Genomic DNA, 6,000 nt, shown 5'->3' with positions numbered 1-6,000 from the left:
GCACTGAAACACAGCTCCTTTCTCCTGAGCCCTCCTTTTCCTCACGCTGCAACAATCACCCTCTGGTACTGCCAACTTCAGGCCCCAACAAGGACCGTATCAGGACAGTTTGGGTCCTTGGTTTAATTCAGGGTAACAGTGTTAGGAGTGCCTCAGCGTGGCTGTCCATCGACCACCTTGGGATGTATAGGAGAAGCAGACTGCTGTGAGGCTCCTGCTAGTGCCTGTCAGTGAGGGATTTCCACCCCTGGACACTGCCAGGTCCTCCTGGAGTCAGTGCTGGAGCCATGCCCATCTCCTCACACCTGTCTATAAAGGCCTGCCAGCATTGTCTCAGAAATGCATCGCAGAGGGGACAGATTCCCATCCAGCCCACGTCAGGCTGGTTCTCCTGAAGGCAAAGGGACGGCTGTCGCTCCTCCATGTATGGGATTTCACAGCAAAGGGGTTTGCTCAGCTTAGTGGGTGTCTCATCCAAGCTAAGCTGCCTTGTGCAAACACAGAAGCAGAATCCACCCACAGTTTTATGCATTTGCCAATGACACGCACCCAGAACTTCACCCAAGGTTTATATACTGCTAACAGTCTCCTGGGGCATTCAAGGTAGGCAATAAACAGTCAGGCAATTAAGAAACCAATGTCTCCAGGAACTACCAGTCCTGTATTGAGTTGCAACACAGGCCAAGCCCTTCCAGGGCAATGGGCCATCCCAACAAACCAGAAATGTTTGTCAGAGCTCTGCCTGGGTCTCTTTCCAGGGGTCTACCCCACAGCTTAGCCCTGGCAGTGCCGTACCTTCACCTGGGCTAAACTGGTTACTTTCTCTTGCAGCTGTGGCTGATTCCATTCCTCTGACACCAGGAAAGACAAAGGGTCTACCCCAGAACACCTTTGGCTTGTCTCTCTTGCCTGCATGGTTGATTCCTTCTGGACATGACAAGGCTGTACCAAGCAGGGCCATACGTGGATCTCTAAGGAAACAGCTCTGTAATCGAGCAGGGACAGGGTGCCCTGCTGATGGGAGCTGTTACAGAGGTAACCAGGCTGTAATGAGAAAGTGCAGACATCAGGGGGCTGCAAAGCACTGACAGGAAAAAATGTCTGCCAGCAGTCGAAATGGGCCTGGAAACAATGGGCATCCTTGAAGTGCAGCTGGGCACCAGAGAGCTGCAAACATCCTGAAGATAGCCTCTGCATAACCAAAGGAAGAAACAGAGAAAAACAACCTCGTGCCTGAGGAGGAGCAAAACAAACGGTCAGGAAAAGTGGAAATGAGCATGAGGAAGTCCCTGTGAGTGCAGGTCCTGGGCAAAACTGAGGAAAGCTGCTGCATGCCTGGGGGCAAGTGGGCAGCACAGAGCAGCGTGGGGGCATGCAAACCGCTTGCTGTCTTTGCACTGACCCAGCCCATGGGGGTGCAGGGTCCTCAGGGACTGGAGATTGCCATGTATGGTCCATTATGGCTAACACCAATGCTGACTTGTGAAGGGGGTCGGCCCTGCATGTGTGCCACCACCTGGGCCCTGCCAAGTGCTGTGCTGGGGGTGGTTGGGCCTCGTGGGACACATGTTCCTGCCGCACATGCCCATGTGTGCTGGCCATAGCCCCGTGGTGGGGCAAAAGAGGGGAGATGAAGGTGGAGTAGAAGCGGTTGGGCATCCCTGCACTTAGTCCACCCATTCCCCACATGTGCCATCCATCTTCTGTCCCCACCTGCTTACCCAGCACAGCACTGTCCTGAGCAAGAGGAAGCCCGTTCCTAAGAGCCTGCAGGGTGCCCAGCCTCCACAGCCTCCCACAGACTCATAGCTTTTCCCGTGAGGACAGCAGAGGTTGTGCTCTCTGTTTGCAGGACAGGGGGAGCTGCTGGGCAGAGACTGTTGCAAGGCAAGGGTAGATTGCCCCTTGCTCTGTGAAAGCCAGGGATGTCTTCTTCAGCTCCAAGGGGCAGTGCCCAAGAGAGGACCCTCTGCAGCGTGTCGCAACATCCCATTCTTCTGGGAGAGGGGAAGAGGCTCCTTAAACACCATCTTGTACACACCAAGGGCAAAACCATTCTCCCTGGGCAGCTCAGGAGGGCATACGCAGAGGGAAGAAACATCTACAGCCAAGGCTGGGATGCAGAAATCTTTAATGAGTGTACATAGGAAAAGGAGGTCACTCTGAGCAGAGGCCCTTCAGTGCAGGGATCTCCAGGGCCTACCGAGAGGCAGCATCTCTTGCCCATGGCGGAGATCATGCAGGGCATGTGTCTGCTGTTACCGCAGCGGGAGGGCTGGATCTGAGGAGCCTCACAACCCAAGGGAGGAGAAGAACACAAAGAAAAAGGAGAGAAGGAGGTAGGTGGAGGGATGGAAGGAGAGACATGGGCCATGTTTTCAGAAATCTCGGGTAGCCCCTGGTCTGGCTCCTGGTGATGTCTGCCAGAGGAGGTGAGGAAGGTCATCATTCTGAAAGCAAGGGCCTGAAGATTCCTCCTTCTATTGTCCAGCACCATGGTCGTGCTGGAACCCCAGGGCCATGGCCAGTGGCTTTAGCAGGGCAGGCACCTTCTGCCACACAGTAGCGGCTGGAAATGCCCGAGAGGTCACAGCAGCCAGAGGTGATGGGGACTCCGTCACAGCTGAGGATGCTGCCAACGGCAGCGGAGGTGGAGGATCCCACAACGGTGTTCTGCGGGAAGGAGCTGAGGATGGGGCCTTACGGGCAGGGTCACCACCACAGGAGAGGGCTCAATGACGACGGTGGAAGTTCTGGCACTGCCTGACGCAGGGCTCGTTGCAGCTGCTGGCCAGCGGGGTCGGGCCGCAGGGCCGGCATGGCAGGCACTGGTTGTAGCAGGACATGTCTGGGGCTGGAGATGCACCTGGAGAGAGGGCAGAGAGGAAGCAGAGCACATGGGTAGATGAGGAGCAGCCCTGTTACCCAAAACAAAGGAGCCAAGATGACTGCTGAGGGTGGATGTGGAGGCTCTACCAGGAGGCTCATGGTCTTCATCGCTTTGTCCTGACAGGGCCCTTCAAAGAGAGCAGCCTGAACCAATGAGACAATCCCGTAGCGCGTAATCCAAAAAGCTGCCTCAGCACCATGTCCCAGCCTCTCTCTACACAGAACGTCTCCCTCCACCCCTCTGCCATGGCAAGGAACTCCAAGGCCCAGCATAGCACTGAACCACCATCAGATGTGACGTCTACTGATGCAAGATCCCTTCTAGTTCAGAAGAGGAGGAGAGAGGGCTTCAGACTCACCTGGTACCCAAGGAGGATGAGGCGAGAGAATTGGATGAGAGAGCAGGGAGCTGGGCTGCCTTTTATACTGGTCCTTCATTGCCGCAGGCCCAGGGGCACCCTTGGCAGAGGTAAACAATTTTCTGACAAGCTCGTCTTGAATGCAAACCATCCCAACAAATGATATGGGCTGTGTGTTGGTTTCCTGCACTGCTGCCTTTTCATTTCCAGATCTAGGCCACGGCCATTCCGCAGCGATGGTTTCTTTAGAGTGCTGGCATGAAATGTCCAAGGATTTCTAGGGCCGGAATGCATCAGTGAGGGCAGAAGACTCACCGGAAGTGCTGGACGGGTCCCCTCTGATCATCTTCATGGCTCTCCTCTGGACCCACTCTAACAGGTCTATATGTTTCTCATGCTGGGGGCCCCAAAGCTGAACACAGCACTCCAGGTGGGGTCTCAGTGAGGCAGAGCAGAGGAAAACAAAGCTTCTTTCCTTGGCTAAATACTGCCTTTGATTTAGCTCTCCTAACTTACTCATCAGACAATGTCTCTGTATTCTTTCCAGGTTACCTGTCCTTGCCTCCCACCTTCTATGGCCTTCTCTGTCATGTTTGAGTTTAGCCAGTTGCTCCATGTTCATCCACGCAGGTCTCCTGGCATTTTGCCTGACTCCGTCTTTGTTGGGATGCATCGCTCCTGAGCTTTGAGGAGGTGATCCTTGAATATTAACCAGCCTTCTTGGGCCCATCTCCCCCTTCAGGGCTTTGTATCATGGTACACTGCCAAGCAGATGCCTGAGCGGGCCAAAGTCTGCTCTCCAGAAGTCCAGGGCATCAAGTCTGTTGTGCTTCCTGCTCGCTGTGCTCAGGATCCTCAATTCCACCATTCCACACTCACTGCAGCCAAGGCTGCCCTTGAGCTTCACATCATCAGCCCAGCTGCTATGGGAACGAGGTCCAGAATATAGCACCTCTCCTCATAGGCTCACCTTGTGCACTCACTTGAGGGCCTGGTTGCTTGTGTTCACAGATCTGCTCTTGTCTTGTGACAACCTGTGTGCAGCTGGCTTTGTGTGAACGCACGTGGGTGCACAGATTTGTGCATGACTCCATGCAGGTATAGATGAGCACGTGCGTGCGTCCTTGTTTTCCCTATATCACGAGGGAATGTGCACAGTGTCAGCACTCTCCCCTGCTGTGTGCATGAGTCCTGCAGGGGAGCAGGTTCCCAGGGTCAGAAGGAGCCTGAGAGCAGCTGAACGGAGATGGCACCAGCCTGGCAGAGATGTGTCCAGGAAAGAGGCACTGAAACACAGCTCCTTTCTCTGAGCCCTCCTTTTCCCCATGCCACAACAATCACCCTCTGGTACTGCAGAATTCAGGCCTCAGCAAGGACCGTATCAGGACAGTTTGGGTCCTTGGTTTAATTCAGGGTAACAGTGTAGGAGTGCCTCAGCGTGGCTGTCCATCGACCACCTTGGGATGTATAGGAGAAGCAGACTGCTGTGAGGCTCCTGCTAGTGCCTGTCAGTGGAGGGATTTCCACCCCTGGACACTGCCAGGTCCTCCTGGGAGTCAGTGCTGGAGCCAGGCCCATCTCCTCACACCTGTCTATAAAGGCCTGCCAGCATTGTCTCAGAAATGCATCGCAGAGGGGACAGATTCCCATCCAGCCCACGTCAGGCTGGTTCTCCTGAAGGCAAAGGGGCAGCTCCATGTTTATGGGGATTTCACAGCAAAGGGGTTTGCTCAGCTTAGTGGGTGTCTCATCCCAGGGCCCTGACCAGCAGCTTTGGCATGGAGGGCACCTTCTGCCTGAGTAGCAGCTGGCAATGCCAGAGTCATCCAGTCCTGCTGAATGCTTTCATTAAGGCCACGAGCAGTCAGAATGAGAGAAGGAGTTCGGAGAATACAATAATTTACTAGAATTTTCTAGAATTTTAGAAAAGAACTTACTAACTTACTAACTAAAAGGGGGGACTGAGAGAGGGAGTTAGGAGAATCTTATCAAGTAGAGATAGAGTGCTGACGGCATGAAACTAGGATGCTACTTAGTGTCTTTACTAACTATGGTGCTTGTGCATTAATTAAAGCAAGAAGCCTTGGGCCCCTTTACCAAGGTCAGTCTCTTAATAAGAGTGTGAGCCTATCTTAAGAAACTGGTAGAAACTGGTCCTGCGGATGGACAAGATCCAAGAAGCAACTGAGTCCGCGCAGAGACAAGAGGTCAACTAGGGGTGACGAGGAAGAGTCATCAATCTTCATCCCCACGACCCCCGAAGACCACCACCAGGAGACACTGCGCAAGCGCAGATGGGAGGAGTTTATGGAAATGACTCCTTGGAACTAATTTTAATATGAAGCGGGGACAGGTTATGAATATGTATAGGTGTGTTGTGAAACTTCATGTATATGTAACTCTTTGCTGCATATAACCATGGCAAGTTGCCATCAGGTGTGCACGATTTTGGAGGGGCTACCCCCCCGTGCTGCCCACAGCTGAATAAACATACCTACTTTACAATCTTCCTGATTGTGGAGACTGTTTTCCGCACGTCAGGAAGGAGGGCACCCTTGGCCAGTTTGTGCATGGTCCCCAACCGGGGCACGCAGGTGGTGACAACGTAGGTCACAAGGGGGCTTCGGAGAATGCAGGAAGGCTGGAGAAGGGGGCTGACCAGAGCCTCAGGATGGTGCAAAGGAGCAAAGAAAAGGATTTTCCTCTTGGGCAGGAAGCACCCCCAGAGTAATGCGGGGTGGGGGCTGGCTGC

The sequence above is a fragment of the Cygnus atratus genome, chromosome 25, assembly GCF_013377495.2.
Source record: "Cygnus atratus isolate AKBS03 ecotype Queensland, Australia chromosome 25, CAtr_DNAZoo_HiC_assembly, whole genome shotgun sequence".
NCBI lineage: Eukaryota > Metazoa > Chordata > Aves > Anseriformes > Anatidae > Cygnus > Cygnus atratus.
Note: the sequence above shows the minus strand (reverse complement) of the source record.